The sequence below is a fragment of the Cibotium barometz genome, chromosome 26 (genome assembly GCF_041138505.1).
Source record: "Cibotium barometz isolate CiBa-2024 chromosome 26, ASM4113850v1, whole genome shotgun sequence".
Lineage (NCBI taxonomy): Eukaryota > Viridiplantae > Streptophyta > Polypodiopsida > Cyatheales > Cibotiaceae > Cibotium > Cibotium barometz.
This window is the reverse complement of record NC_141071.1, coordinates 45,328,894-45,346,652: the sequence shown is the minus strand read 5'-3', so window position 1 is coordinate 45,346,652 and position 17,759 is coordinate 45,328,894.

Sequence of the window (17,759 nt, the reverse complement as noted above, 5' to 3'; positions counted from 1 at the left end):
CCCTCTCACACCCCCTCATTTGGCTCTTTTCAGATAAGCCAATTTTCCTCCATCCTCCTCTTGCCATGGGCCAGTGTCCTTAACTCTTCTCTCTCTCTCTCTCTCTCTCTCTCTCTCTCTCTCCCCCCCCCCCCCCCCCCCCCGTGTGAATAGACTTATAGAGAGGCTTGCAGCAACCCCTCCCAGCCCTCTCCACGTTTTTGCCTTTGGCCTTAAGGACATCTCAACAATCCCCCCCCCATTTGCGTAGACTAAATTAGTAAGGGATTTTTGGCTCAAGCGAGGGTTCGTGCGCCATATTCTTTTGCTCATACGATGAGCAAACGAGCTCGGAATTCAGATCCGACTGAAGCGTTTCGATCGCAGCAGCGAGCTCTACAGGGCGACGCCTAAGATGGCCTCATCCCGGAGACGACAAAATATTACCTCAAGAGGCGCACGTAACAACGAGATGGAGGGAGATGCGCCCAACGCGGCTCCAGTCTGCCCTTTTCAAGCCCCTCAAGGAAACGGTGGCCAGGTTAGCTTGGTTAATTTTCAAAAGAAGAGATTTTTCCTTAAATTAGTATTAATGAATGGTGTCTTTTCCTCTTAAAATGACGACATAAAAATTATATGAAATTATGAATTATGTGATGTTGTTTTCGATAAATTGCGTTGAAATTGCTATCTTCATGAATTGTGAATGCTATACTTAGAAAATTGCATTGAAGTTGTTATCTTTGGAATTCAAGATTTTTTTTGGCTTCAACGCTAACTCCGTTCCGTGCTTGTGTAGCCGGGCGGCGTCGTTAGCAAAGCCCGGTAATGGTCCAAGGTATCCCTCATACCTTTGGAAGAATAAGGATTGCCGATTGAGGCGAGAGATTATGAGGCTGCCTAGTTCTGAGGGCCCAGGCTAGTACGGTAAATAAGCCCACCCTAGTGCGCAGACATCCCTCTGAGGGGCGGGAGGATCGAGCGATGGAGCCTGAGAGGGCGACAGGCCGGCTTGAGTCCTCGCCAGCGGCCGACGATGAGGTGTATGGTCCCGTAGGATATTGCCCAGCATGTAGAGGCTGGAAGGCCGAATTCTAGATCATCGGCAGAATAAGAATAAGAGAGCCGGATTGGCTTGTATGGAAATGGATTCATGTATAAACTTTTTATATAATTGCATCTTGTCTTTGGTATGATTGTATTGTGTAAGAAGGCTGTTATAACGAACCTTGTGAAGAAGGGTCCTAATTAAGGAATATGCTTATTTATGTCAAACAGTGTGGTAGTATTAATTAGAAAACAAATTGATGCGTGAGTAGGGTGGAAAGTGGGAGGATGGAGTGCCCTGACGGCACCATCCTACAGATGGGTGGACCCGATTAGTCGGGTAGCTTTCCAACAAATTAAGTGAAAGCCCTACGTTAGATAGTTAGGTTCTTGGGCAACTCTATTTAAGAAGACTAGGCCAGCGGCTGTGCCTTGCATAAGATGAGGAAAAAAACGTTGTCTCTAGAAATCAAGTCTAGTAGTTGCCCAATTTTTGATCAATTGCCCTATGGGTGATTTGATGTTTAGGAAATCACGCTCCCCCTGCGGGATAGAGCAAGGTCATACCTATAAATCATATCCTTGAATCTCTACAGGGTCAAGGTGTCGATGAATAGAAAATTTTTTTCCAAGATAAGACTTAGCGGACTATCTTAAGTGTTTCTCCCATTTTTAAAGGGAGGAACCTTACATCTGTGATTGAGCTTGTAAAAGCTAAGGAATGCAAGCCTCATATTTATGCATACAAAAGTGTAACACATGCAAGCCAATCCTTTGTAAAGTAAATGTATGGTCTTGGCCTAAATTGGCTATTGATAATGCACCCCCCATCTGGAATCAAATGGATACAGTGAAGTAACAAGTAAAGTCAATATTAGATGATTAGGGAAAAATCTCATATTTTGGGAATCAATCACTCTATTTAATTTTGGATATATCTTAAACATGCTAACTCCAAATTTCTCGGAGATTGTTGATCTAGATTGTACTCTTCAAGATCTTTCCAATGATATGTCATATAAGGGGGTTTTGACAAAATTTTGGTCAAGTTCACCATGATCCCATTTTTCAAATGGGAATGGGATTTTTTCCAAATTATTTAATATGGTGTTAGTAGCACTATCTTTGACCTGCTTTTGTGTCTCAAAACGACCTTCTTCTTGGGATTAGTCCATTCATTTTCTCTAGTTTTCTTATAACAATACTCCTCGCATGGTTATTATTTGTGCACCTTTTTGAGATTATTTATGGAAAAGAAAGAGCCATGCTTGAACTTGTAAGAGATAAGGCATGCAAGCCTCATATATATTCATGCAAAAGTGTGACACATGCAAGACACTCCTTTGTAAAAATAAATGTACATTCTTGGCCTAAAGTGGCTTGGCTTCAATAATATATAAATACCAATGCATGGGAGAAGGCCACATGCATGGGGGGGGATTATAACTATTCTTATGTGTGGTGTTATTTTTTTGAGCTATGGGCCTTATTGATGTGTATGTATTTTATTTTATCTCTTTAGTTTATTTTCAAGGATATTTGAGCTATGGGCTTTATTAATGTGCATGTATTTTTTTTAATGTTATTTTTTCTCTTCCTAGTTTAAATAGATCTTTTAGTTCTTTTCGTGTCACTTACACCCTAAATTTACTATATCCTATCTATGTAAGGTTTTTTCCTTTTGTTTAGATATATTAAACACACAAAATTGTATACCCTAAACTTAGTAATCCATACCATGTTATTTTTTTCTCATATATGGCTATCATACCAAATCATGTAGAAGGGGGAATGAGTTCAATCCTTGACACATATAGTATAATATATAATTGGACCTTCCCATGAACTTGGCTATTGGTATGTTAACTTTGCCAATTTACCTTTGCACTCTACTTCCTAGATGCTCACCATGGAAATAGGGGATGCTTTTGGCAATGGGTTGAGTTTGTGTCATTGATTTCACATGTAATTATTGAGAACAACAACCAACTTCTACTAGTTGAGAATTGTATTACTACATGTTGCATGCATTTGAAGGTTTCCCTTTATTCATGATGTTACTTTTTTATAATAGACATATTCATGGGCACAATGAAGGAATTTTCTCTACTACTCTCATGTGAAAGCTGACTCACTCACTGACTCCTGCACTATAAAAAACATATATTTATATGTGTATATGCAGGCCTACACACACACACACACACACACACATATATATATGAGCTATTTGATCTACATAGAAAGATATGCACATGTACTAAATGCATGTATATATGTGTGTGTGTGTGTGTGTGTGTGTGTGTGTGTGTGTGTGTGTGTGTGTATCAAGCTCATCTAGTGAGGCGGTGGACACTGATGACCCACCTGGGGGATAGGCCCCACACGTACACCATTGGCATGGTTGGTGAGATCATGGGTAATATGCGGCCAGTGGGATGACAGGCTGTGCGACAGCCATTCTAGAGACTGGCATAGTTATAGCGCCAGCTCATTTAGTTGGGTTCACACTATAGAGAACCCTAGTATGTATTTGGTTGAGTACCTTTTCATATTGTGTCTACTCTTATCTTTGTATATGGTGTGTTGAGTGTTATGTGAAGAAGAAGAAGATTTTCAACCTCTCACCTTGTGTGTTCTCTTTTAGGGTTTTGTGAGTGTGTGTGTGCTTGCAAGAGCTCAAGCTCTCTTCTCCCTTGCATCTTTTCATGGTATTAGAGCCTGGTTAATGCTAAGGGCTAAGCTGCAAGCAAGAGAAGCATAGAAAGCGGTACGAGGGTAAGAGCTTCATCTACTCTTCCCTATTTGTGTTGGCAACTACACCCTTGTCGGGAGCTCTACGGGAGGCACCGGCAAACGATCTCTGATTGAGGAGCTTTCTTTGCGGCAGTAAAGCTATAGGGCAACTATACTATCCTATTGGATAACATTTTTGGGCCGAAAACGCGTTTCGGGCGCGTTAGGACCTTCGTTTTTCAAAAAACAGGCGATTTCGAGCACTGCGGATAAGTCATCAATTCTATGCAGAAGTCTGTTTTAAGAACTGTAGGAAGACAGATTGGTTGTGCAGACATTGTGTGTGCTGCAAGGAGGTAAAACAGTTGCCATTGGGTGTATGTATGCACATTGAGGTCACTGGTTGTGACACTTGAGTGTAGTACAGTACCGCTGTAGAAAATACAGCAACTTGTGCAGGACAACCAAAGTGCTGTTTCTGGTAAATTTGTGTGTCTAGCAAGATGTCAAATGATGGCATAAACCAGATTGTTGCTGAGAAGCTTGATAAGAACAACTTCCATGCTTGGAGGTTCAGGTTGACAAATTTGATGGGAAAGAGTTACTGGGACTACATAGAAGGTGAGCATGAAGAGGCAAGCACTGGAGATACCAGAGATCAATTCGACTGCTACTGCAAATGTGAAAGAATTCAAGGATTGGAATCAAGGAGCCAGAAAATTTATGTATTGGCTCTCTATCAGTATATAAGACACCATGATTGGGCACATACGGGATGCCAAGTCCCCCAAGGAGGCGTGGGACACCTTGGTAAAACTCTATGAAACGAATACCAAGGCACGAAAGATACAGTTGAAGAATGAGCTTCATATTGTGGAGAAAAAGAGTATGTCTGTGACTATGCATTGAAGATCAAGGGTATTGTGGAATCCCTTGCATCTATTGGTGTTTCAGTAGATGATGATGATAAGGTGGAAGTCTGTCTACGTGGTCTCGGGCCACAATATAAGGCGTTCAAGATGTCTATTCAGACTCGGGAAAACATTCCCAATTTCACAGATTCGGTGTCTATGTTGATTATAGAAGAGAAGAGCTTAGGTGAAGACCAACAATCTTCATAAAACAAAAACAGTTCAGAGCAACAGGCCTTCTACACAAGTTTAGGAAGAGGACGAGGTAGAGGAGGCCATGGACGTAGCCAAGGAGGTGGCCGAATAGGTAATCAGAATCATGGCCAGCAGCAATAACAACAACAATCCCAGAATTCACAACAACAATAACACGTAGGTGGAAGAGGCCAATTCAGAGGCAGGGGGAGTCAAAGAGGTCGTGGAAATTGGCAAAGGCAGTATAATGATACCACAAAGGCAGAGTTCAAGACTTCAAATTCTTTGACACATGTAGGAGCATTAAGGAAGTCCTTATACAACATGCCTACATGCGGAATCCCACTCCATAGACCAAACTATCAACAGTAAATGTTTTTACATTATGTTTATGTAATGTGTTTCATTTCTATACTTATGTTTCTCTTGTATTCGTCTGTATAGATATATATATCCTTCAAACTTGGTTGACTGGCAGCCTATAGATAGTATTGTGGGAATCTTCGATGTTTTTCATGCATCTATTGGTGAGCAGCTATACAAAGAAACATCCAGTAGGTCTTTGGCAGAGAGAGGAGTTTTCTTTTATAATGAATTTTACACGGCACCTCATAGTGTTACAAGTTATGGATCTTTGAAAGCATTACCACTACCTTCATTTGATAGTCCCAGAATGGCAACAGCAGAAACAAGTGAGTGCTTTAGATTAAAGATATACCAAGACGTGCAAAGGTATATAAGACCAAATGTAGCAAATCGTCAGGTGAAAATCGTTTTCTTTGTGCCATTGCATGTTTTTGTCGACTTCTTTGACGACGAGGTCAAAAAAACATTGTCAATGTTTATCTGTAAATCAGAGAAATGTTTGGATTTCTTAGGTCAGAATTGGGATGTGAAAGAATTAAATGGGGTTACCTACAAAATCCATAGGAAATCTATTGTCTGTAAATATATGATTGGCTCCTAGAATTTTATTTTGGCCTTTCATTATATGAGATGGCATTATGTCAATGGAAAACTTGTAGCAATTGATCAGGACTTGGAGGATGACATTGAAAATCCATTGATGTTATTAGAGGTATGGTTTGAAACATGAGCTCTTGACTGTACTCAATATAATGTCAAAAATCTCACTACTTCAAGTGAGAACAGACTTGGAAAATGAGGATGACCTATAAGTGCCTGATGATTATGTGTTCAAGTAGTGCAACGGCCATAAGGTATGTTATTCAATCTAACCTCAAAAAAGTATTCATTCCAAAACTACGCCATAATCATTATTACTTATATAGATTACTTTGATTTTTGGAAATATGTACCAAGAAAAGAAAGGACCATTCAATGTAAAGACATTACAAGGAAGCAAGTTTTCATGATGCAAATGACCATCACATAGAGATAAATGGAGATAAATGTATTTTTGATAGCATATAGTTACATCAATCATGACAACATTTTGTATTTCTTAGAGCAATAGAAACTAAGACAAATATTCTACATTTTCTTATTGGATGTTTAAAACATTGATAGCATGTTCTCATTTTTTCCTACGAAGCATGCTATTATGTGTGGGATGATTCTTGTTGTTGGGGCACTGAGGCTTGTCGTTGAGGGGGTGCTTGCTCTTCGAGACGCTCTTGGGGTAGTTTCTCTTTCGGACGCTCTTGGGGTGGTTTCTCTTTTGAAACTCAAGCTTGCTATTATTGCGAGGTTGAAGCTTCCAAATTGATGTCTTCAGATTCATCAGATTCTGGAAGCTCGACAACAAACGTGTCGACTTATGTTCGGGGGTACTACCGTGGCGGTGGTCCTGGTCGTAGCCGTGATGGAGGGAGCACAAACGCAACAGGGATATTAGGCAGCATGCTATGAGTGTTGACAATAATATGCTCAATGGCCTCTTCCCTAAAAAGCCCTAAATCCACATCGGAGTATCCTGATAATCGTGGATTCTATAAAAAGCCAAAAAAATAGACATGTGCGGTCAAAGAATGAGGAAGGAAAGTAACATATCATTAAAAAAAAGGAGCATGCCTACATTTTCTGCGGGCGGGTAATGAGAGAACTAAATGTAGCAACAACTTTGCATTGTAGCATACCCTCCAACCGCAACTATGGCCATCCCGTTGCTGTGTGGGACTCTGCATCTCACAGTCCTTGTGTGTTCTAGTAGTGTGTCCTGGATTATGGCCTCAAGAGCAGTTATTAGCTTTCTAACCGATCTGCACAAAATAATACTGTTGTCAATACTACTGAAAGTCCTCTAACTACTTCTCCTTCTCTCTCTCTCTCTCTCTCTCTCTCTCTCTCTCTCTCTCTCTCTCTCTCTCTCTCTCTCTCTCTCATTACAATATATAAATACTGAATGTATGGACTTACTATCTCACGGTGCCATGGAATTCTTCACCTGAATTGGCCAAGTAACAAGTCTTGGATTCCATATCATAAAAGATCAAACTCCAGTGTGAACTACAACATGCAATTAGGACTATCAAAAGTAACATCAAAAATATATAGTAAATATAGGTCACAATACTAAGACTATAAATGAGATTGCATGTCACTTACTCTTCATTGTATGCCATTAGGATTATTTGAGCTACATCAAAATTTATCGAACTAAACCACGCACATACATCAACCAATGAAGTATGTTGTGCAGTAAGAATCAAGGAAAGAATGGAATCTACAATATATACACGATTTTGAACATCGAATGGGAGATTTGATATAACCAAGCTGCACAAGATTACATTATATTAGTTAATTTGGACAAGCAACCCACTTTACAATCACGATGATGAAAAGGACGTAGCAAACCTTAGAACTGTTATGATAATTCTATCGTTGAACTCCCTTAAAACATTGGATAAAACATCAATCTCCTCCACATCGAAAGGGAAAAATTGCGCGGTGCCTCGCACCGAAAGTCTAACGTGAAATGAGGAGACAAAATAACTCAAAGCTCTCACATTCGACTTATGCATTTCTCGAATAGCTGATTTCTTTAACCGCAATTCTTGGAGCTCCTGCATCCTGGCTTGGTCACCAATCCTTTGTGCGTTGAGCCTTGTGTCATGTGAATGACTAGCCTCTGTCACTTCTGTGATCTTAAATTTCTTCGTCAAAGGTGGGATTTCCAAAATTCCCTTCATTCTCTTGTCACTAAGTAGGGCGACGAGCTCTAGTGTACGGTCATATCTGAACTTGAGCAAATGAAGCGAGTTCATGTCTTTCGGCATCACAGTGATTCTGTGTGCATGCGCGGCAAGGACATAGCTATCCTGAAAAAACTCGACAAGTGAGTCTTCTGCAACCTCTTACAAACATCCTAGGGAAAAGGCCTACCAACGCATATTAATGCCAAAATTCTCGCATATAGACCGGACTACATGCTGGAATGGCAACTTCGGAACCGCGCAATGCATATGTTTCTCCATCTTCCTTAGTTCAAGAAGGACGGATCTATGTTGGTCGTATCTGCGTCTCCTCCATTGAGCACAGTGCAGGCATTTTCTTTCCCAAACTAGCTTCTCTACCTAATTGAGGATCATCTGTAGATGAGAGCCTTGTAGTCTTCTTCATATGCGCCATCTGAAAATAGTCATAATGTTACATGATAAGCTTCTCAATAAATACATAGGACAATAATACAAAAACTATTGAAAAAGTTAACTTGGATAACAAATTAGCTTCAAATCACTACAACGCAATATGGGTACTTCAGATAAAATCTACATCAACTCCTCGCGTTGTATTGATTTCTCAAAGAAACCCTTTCATTTGACAAAATAACACAAGAATAATACACCTAACAACACCTATGATGATAAAATAGGTCCAAATCACTACATTGCAATAGAGGCATATCGGACCTAATCGTCATACCCTCAACGTGCTGTAGTGATTTCTTGCAGAGAGTGTTTCATTTCACAAAGTAGGTCATGGAAATAAGTAATAGATAACATACATGACATAGAACAATGTATAGGACAAGAAAGTATGTCCAAAACACTATAACGTGATATGGCTACATCAGAAAAAATCATAATTCATTCTTCGCGTCGTGGTGACTTGTCAGACATTGCCTTTCGTTTGCCAATATCTAATGAACGTAGGTAAAACATGATATATATGATTGAATATAACATTTAAGACCAGGAGTGATTGCTTGATAACTTACCAAAGAATTACGTAGGAAAAATATTGAAGTGATGGCGTTTGCTTGATAAATCATCGCAGAGATGGCGTAGATGAGGCACGGCGGAGGAATACATGCAGCTAGGACACTTGACATTTACCGAGGATGAGTACCACATTTATCGAGGAGACAAGCACGACACACATGCAAAAGAGCATGTCCACACGTGCCAAGGAGGACGTGGGGCCGTACTCATGATGATTACGATCCATCAAATTTTGACAAATGTCATCATATGTGCGTAGAGCACGTGGTGTGTCATCATGCATGTCTGCCCACGTGTACAAACCGTTAGTTTTTGTGGATAAAGGTGACCAACATTCATTATTCGCTTCTTGCTCGTGCAATTTTTCTCGCAAACATCACCTTCACCCTGCTTCTTGCTCTCTACAGTCAACTTCATTGGTTGCTTCTTGCTCTGAATTTCGCGATATGTTTTCGAATATTTCCGTGTTTTAATTTGGCCGAAGTTATATAATTGTTTTATAAATATTCCATCAAAGATTGTTGCTTTTAGAATTTTAATAGTTTAATTTATTTCTCATATTTCATCAAATCACTACAACACGAAGAGGGATCTCGGTGAGAACTAACGTATCCATATCGCATTGTAGTGATTTTTCCCACAATGGTAATTTGCTTGCATAAATTTCTTGAAAGCACTACAACGTGAGAAGAGGTCTTGGGTGCGAACTCTCTCAAGCATATCGCGTTACAGTGATTTGTCCTACTGTCGTTCTTTTTTTACTTTTTTAAAGATTTCATCGTTTAGATTTTAAATTTTCCACAATGGTAATTTGCTTGCATAAATTTCTTGAAAGCACTACAACGTGTGAGAAGAGGTCTTGGGTGCGAACTCTCTCAAGCATATCGCGTTATAGTGATTTGTCCTACTGTCGTTCTTTTTTTACTTTTTCAAAGATTTCATCGTTTAGATTTTTAAGAAATTAATATTTTCCTTACAAATAATTGATCAAATTACTAGAGCGCGAAGAGGGGAGTTGGTGAGAACTCTCCCACCCATATCACGTTATAGTGATTTGTACTACTATCGTTCTTGTAGTGATTTTTCTTACCATCGTCATTGCCTTTGAAATATTTTATCAAATCACTATAACGTGAAGAGAGGGCTCCATGGGAATTCTCCCACACGTATCGTGTTGCAGTGATTTTGGCACATTTTTCCTTGCTATTTAATTTTCTCACTAATATTTCATCAAATTACTACAACGCGACTAGAGATGTCGGTGAGATTTCTCCAACGCTTATCGCGTTATACTGATCTGGGCTAATCCTTTATTATCTTACACAAAACTTTTGTCGTCCTCCTGACATATTTCCTGGCTTGTAGATGGAACCTTTCGGGATTGAGGTTGAGTCTGATGCTGGCCTTCTTCTATGAAAAGTTGTTCGACTTCCTGTATAAAGTTCGACAGCATGCCATCCTAAAATCTTACGCATGTTTAATTTCAATTTCTCCATCAAAGACATGATTGTTTTTTCTCGTTCAGCAATTTCAACAGACCACTTTGAGTGGTATAGTCATGTTTGACGGCATCCAGTACGTGCACGTGAATGATATCGTGCCTTCAACAACCCTAAGACAAAAGTTAAACATGGATGTTTTAAAGGTGCCAGGTGTGATAAGAAGAAGACACATAGTAAGTGCCCCATTCACAATCTCAAGTGTCGTCTTGTTGTTCTGACCACTATGGATTTATCTACTACCTGCATGTGCTGCTTGAGGATGAAGAAGTTGCAAATGAAAAAACTGAGGAGAAGCAAGAGGAACCTCCAAGAGCAGAAGATGAAGTTCAAGATATTGCGGAGGAGATAAACTTGGCTAAGTGAGAAGTTGGATATTGATGCGCTCATAAGAGAAGACACCTTAGTGGTTACAGGTGACGAGCAACCCTCTATGATAGAGGAAGCAGGGGACATTCCAACGCCACTACTCCCCACATTTCCTATTGGTGACAAAGAATATTTGTTAATTACAGATATTCAAGCTGTCTTTGACATAAGGGAAGGCCACTGTCTGGCCATCATTGCACAGAATCTTGAGGAAGATGAAGATTTTGTGGATCCAGATTTGGATAAGTATCTCTTATTGGATTCAAATGTCAAGAATAGTGAGTTCCATTCTGCTCTGCCGACACATTATCCATGATGTACAAGGATGCAAAAAAGCTATGAATCTAGCCTTCCCACTGAAGGGGAATTTCAAGCTATTCAGCAAAGACTTAATATTTCACACATGGGAAGGGAAGGGGAATCCTCATCGATGGTCCAAGACACTAACTCAATAATCAATAAATGGACAAATGAATTACTTGTTAATGAGACGAAAATCAGAAGGTGTGTTTGCTTTTGTTAATTACTTTTTATCGTGCTGCGTAGCTTATTCTATTTGTTGTGTTGGCTCATTCGACAATATTGTTTTGCAACTGGTTGTGTTTGAGGGGATGAGTTTCTTGGTCGCGCAGCAATAGGCAAACGCGTGGGAGGACTCGGAATGTGGACTCAGCACTAGGAAAGTACATAAACAAATTGAAGTTTCCACAATTCATTATATTCCACAAGAAATTCTTGAAAGATAATGCAGAATTTCCTTTGTTTGCAATCAAGACATTATCCAGATACCTTGGGGCATATCCAGTCAGGTGGAATGCAGACAAAGTCATGTAAAATTTCCTTTGTTTGCAATCAAGACACTATCCAGATACCTTGGGGCATATCCCGTCAGGTGGAATGCAGACAAAGTCATGCTTTTGGAGAAGCAGTTAGCATTGCGAATCTTTGGGCAGGGCCCTGGAGTCTATGCACTAAGGAGTAAATATTACTTAGCCTATACTGCTTATGGATTGGCGTGTGGAATTAAGGATCCCAATATGCTAAGTGATTATGGCAAAAGAGAGCTTCTAGAATTCACAAAACCGAGGGTTCCTCCAGTTTGCCAGTTTTTACAGGATGTTGCAAAGCCATCTTCAAAAAGGGCAAGGCTTCATGCACCCGAGGATGTTAGTGAGCAGGTTAAGGAGTAGTAGTATATTCCTATCTCTTGTAATAATATTCTCTCTCGTGTAATCTCATGCGTGTAATGTCATGATAGTTTTGCATATGATCATTTCTGAATTTGAAATGTTAATGGATCTATGGGTATCCAAATCTTCCCATTTCTTTGTTCTGTTACTCGCCATTCTGCATGCTTAATACTTGCATTAGATCTCCTCCATATATCTTATTTTCTTTCTTTCTTCACAAGTTTTATTGCTTGATTAACTTGGGATGCTTTAAACTACTGCTTCTTTTTGGCTTTGTGTACAAGCTTCCTATATGTCCACTGATGTAATTCCTCTAAACTGTTAGCTTTTTTTGCTCCTCTTACCAATAGGCAGAATGGTTGAGCAGATTACAGAATGGTGCAGCCAGTTGTTGCAATCTCCAGCTAGCTGCACCATTCTACCCAAAAAAAAATATCATGCTGCACAGGACACCTATTTATGCACCGATATGCATGCCGATATGTGTGCCAATATCTCTACGATGAAACTATAATTTTATCGACTCGTATACTGACGCTATACCAGTGCTAATACTATCGATGTTTATGTATATGAGTGGTACACCAGTGTGAGGTGAAAAAAAGAAAGAAAGACCACTGCCTCTATAGCCCTTCACCTCCCAAACTTTGGATAAAACACACGAACGGGGGCACCACCAGCCACACCGGCTGGAACACTTCTCACACTTCACCACACCACCCACACCAGAAAGACATCACAAAACAGGGGCACCATAGACAAAGCAAACACCCAGCAATTATATTCCCAGTCAAAACATTTCATACAAGCTTCTCCCGACACAGAAGCCTTACTCACACAACTTACAATCAAAATGTGGGTGTTAGTCATGGTGTCTCTTCATCGTTTCATCCTGGTGCCATAAGATAGACTCAAGAGAAAGGTAACCAAAATGTGGGTGTTGGTCATGGTGTCTCTTCATCATGTCATCCTGGTGCCATAAGATAGACTCAAGAGAAAGATAACCAAGGTAGGGTATCACACTCTCGGTATAATCTGAGACCTCGAGGGGATATGATCTCAGCTTGGGATATGAAGTATGCGGATGTCAAGTGGACATAGGATACATCATTAATGATGCCCATACTTTAGGTGAGAAAGAGTGGGTGGATGTTTTGCTAGAGAGAGAAGGCATTGAGGATCCTATGCAATATTGTAAGGAACCAGGGCCCTCAACTCTCTCTGTAGCCCATCACTTCTATGTGTGTCGCCAGCAGCAGCTACCCAAACATCTCTCTCTCTCTCTCTCACTCTCTGTGCTGATCCTCTGCCAGCCACTTCAAACCCAAGCACCACCTGCTCCTTGAACCCCTTCTCTTTGACGTGCTATCAACCCAACCAGCCTCTGCACGATCACTCAACCATACAAACACTCACTTCACTTCACTCCTGTGCATCCAGCCTCTCTCACGTTCACCAGCAACTGCTGCACCTGCAGCTGCCTCCATGTATCTCCCACAAGGTGGCTACCTGTCCTCAACTCGCCTGTCTTCAAGCGCCTCCGCAAGGCGATCCCCCTGCATCTCACCAGGCGGCTGTCTGCATAAGCACCCGCCAGCCCTCTTCACTGCTCTGTGCCAACCATTGCCACGCATGCCTTCACAGTTCCTTGCCAGCTGCTCTGGGCCAACCACTGCCACGCATGCCTTCAGCTTACCAGCCCGTTCGGTGCCTTCTGCAACTGCAGCACCTTCAGTCCTTGGACCCTGCATCCACGCCGTCAGCCAGTCAGCTGCGCTACCATACCGTCTGTCTCTCTCTCTCTCTGTGCTGATCCTCTGCCAGCCTCACAACAAACCCAAGCACCACCTGCCCCTTGTCTCTGCAATGCTATCGGCCCCACCAGCCAAGCAGCAACACCTCTGTCTTTCTCTCTGCTTCACTCGGCACCCGCTCACGCTGTCCACTGTCAGCTTCAGCTTCCGGTCTTTAGTACCTGCCTTTGCTTCATCATCCGGCTTCACCTAGTGGCCCACACCAGCCCACACTCTGGCCTATCACCGTTGTCCGCTTGTCCATAACCCTTTGCAACTGCACCCAAAGCGGCTCTTCTTCTCTCACACGTTGGTCAACCACACGACCACCACCGCGAGAGCCGCCAGCAGCAGCTGCTCTCCGCACTCTGGTATCCGGCACCTTCCAGCACTAGTCAGCTGCTCTCGCTGCAGAGGGCTCCCCTTTCTACAAGCCGGCACCTTCCAGCCACACGCCTTCAGCCACACTGCTAACCCCCACAGGGCGACCTCCTCTGCATATGCCCGCGCGGCGGCTGCGCCCAGCTGCTCTGCATAGCCCGGGCCCCTGCGCTTCTGAGGCCGTCAGCTAGCCCAAGGCGGCTCCTCCACGTTGCGTTACCACCACAAGGCAGCCTCTTCACTGTGTGTGCCTACGGCTATGCCCGAGAGCCCCAAAAAAAAAACAAGGCGACCACTTCTCTTTTTCCGCAGCTGCGCATCACCCGCCAACTCTCCACACTTTCCAGAACTCCTTCGCTGGCAACTACGTTGGCAACAGCCATGTGGCTCTCAATAAGTTGGCCACGTAGTTATCATTTTTTTATTTTTCTTCTAAGGCCTAAAAGATGGCTGCAATCACCCTTATGCTTTTCACCCAATGCTCTTGCATACATTGGCCCTTTCTTTCCTAATTGCCCATGCCTTCTTGCCTTCGAATACAACCTGGTGCCCATTCATACTTGGGGACGCATACACATATTTCAAGCTACCAAGCAGCTGATACCACCTGCAGAGCTGACCTTACTCTGGACAGGCCTACACAAGCCCAAAACAAAAGCCATCCATCCTGTACACCTGGCAACGCATTCAAAAGCCAAGTCTTCACACATGCCATGCACACATATGTACACAAGTCCAAAACACCTTTCAGAAAAACGCCTGACATACTTTGCCAACCCCCCCATCTGCTAGAGCATTTATGCTCAGCAGAGCAGCAGCAAAAGATAAAGTCCAACAGCTATCCACCAGGATCAAAAGGAAACAGCAACTCACCATCCCATTTCCCAATATCTGTGAAAAACCATGGCTGCATCACTGCATACCCAACATCAACCATATGCACCACAAAATCATTTTTGTCCACTTCACCCACAACAAACCTTCTCGTTTTTGAAACCTGTGGCATTGCAACCTTTAGCATCCAATTCATCAACACCAGTGAAGGCCAGGTTCCAACATCTTGACCTTTCTGCACACAAAAATCCAGATCCTTTCCAACAGCAGTGTCCACAAGCACTTCCAGCTCTTGTAATTCAGGCATCTCCTCACAACCATACAGCTCAACTGGTTCAGAACCCTTGTCATCCATGGACTTTGCCTTTAGCATTTTAGCAACACGCAAAGAAGCCTTAGTTACACTCTCAACCATGTCTACATCTATGTCTATCTCTGGCTCCTATTCATCAAGGCTAGCAACTTCCCATATATCATCCTCAAGCATGATACTCACATCACAACGCTCTTCATTAGCCAAATCTACATGCGTACCTTCTTGAGTGTTGCCAACCCCCCTGGTATCATCGTCCAAAGACTCCCCAGCACTTAATGCATCAAATGGAAAAACATCCATACCATTCATCGCAGGTACCAGATCACCATCAAGCTGTCCAAGAAAATCCAAGATAATAGGATCTTCCTCCATACTCTCCACATCCGCATCACAAACCATCTTCACTTCATCACAAGTCTCTACCCCATCCTCCTCCCTTGTAGAATCTGGCAAAAAAACATCCTCAAAGCATACTGTATCCAGCTTCTCTTCCTTCTTATCATCAACCAATCCCAAGGCATCATCCTCTTTACTTCCATGTGCATGCATGTCATCCAAATCCGAATGCAAATGATCTTCAATAGAGCCTTCCAAATCCCTGTCATGAACAGCCATGACGTCCCCATCCAAAGAAGAATCCACTGGCAACTCTTCATCTGCAAAAGTCTCAAACCTTGACCCAGATTCCTCATCCTGCTTTTCATCATGCACATCCTTAGCTTCAATCGCAGCATCAATAGGGAAAACCTTAGCTACATCCACATCATTCATCAAACACAGATCTTCACTTTGCTCCTTCACCTGCTTTTCATCTACTTTCACCTGCTTTAAAGACTTTGGAAAAAAATCAGAAGGCACATAAAACATCCCCCTTTGTACCTGTATAGGCCTTTGAGGCTCCTGTCTTATCAAACTTTGCATAGGACTCTTATCCACCTCAACCAATTTTACCTGCATATCCCTTGCAGACACAACACCTTCATACGGATAAATACCCATCTCCATCTGCTTCAAAGTCTTGCCTTCCTTTTCCCTAGCAACCCTAATTGCATCATCAAATGACTTGGGATTCTTCAACTCAACCCTGACCTTCAAATGGGGTAATAAACTATCAATAAACAAGCTTTTCTTCAGAAACATAGGAGGAACTTCCTGCTTCAATGTCATACACCACTTACCCCACAAACATGTAAATACCTTCACAAAATCATCCAGTGATTGTCCATGGACTTGCTTCAAGATGCTCAACTCCTGCCAAAGCACACTAGAATCCTCCGCTTGCTAAAAACGCTCCAAAAGGCCTTCTTTCAACCTGTCTAAGGTCAAAACACCAGCATCCTGTGTTTCAAAATCCTTAAGCCAGCTTCGGGCATCTCCCTTCAAGAAAATCTTTACTAACCTCAGAACCTGCTCTTCATCTGTCACATGATTGCTAATGCATGCCAACTCCATCTGCTCCAAGAAGTCACACACATCTTCACCCTTCCTACCATGAAATTCTGGATAAGACCACATCATGAAAACCTGTAACAATCCCTGAGCTCTCCTCAGTGGGACATACACCCTTCTAAGCAAAGAACAACGCCAGAGTTATCCTCTGTGGGGGCACCAGAAAGGATGTGAGGTGAAAAAAAGAAAGAAAGACCACTGCCTCTATAACCCTTCACCTCCCAAACTTTGGATAAAACACACGAACGGGGGCACCAACCACCGGCTGGAACACTTCTCACACTTCACCACACCACCCACACCAGAAAGACAGCACAAAACAGGGGCACAAAGCAAACACCCAGCAATTATATTCCCAGTCAAAACATTTCATACAAGCTTCTCCCGACACAGAAGCCTTACTCACACAACTTACAAGCACTCAGGCCTGGAATTACTGCCAAGGGAATTCGACCACGGCCACACCACCTCTGGAATTCAACCTTGCGTCTGACGACCAAGCCCTTTCAACCACAAACCCATCAACACTTTGACCTGTCACTGCCGAGGATACACCACATCCTCAATCACTGCGAACCTCTCGCCTGCTCTCTGCAGCTCTGTCAATCACACCAGAAAGAACCCGGCCACTCTCTCTTCAGAGGGCGCCCCACCAGCTAACCCTCAACTCTCTCTGCAGCCCATCACTTCTGTGTGTGTCGCCAGCAGCAGCTACCCAAACATCTCTTTCTCTCTCTCTCACTCTCTGTGCTGATCCTCTGCCAGCCACTTCAAACCCAAGCACCACCTGCTCCTTGAACCCCTTCTCTTTGACGTGCTATCAGCCCCACCAGCCTCTGCACGATCACTCAACCATACAAACACTCACTTCAC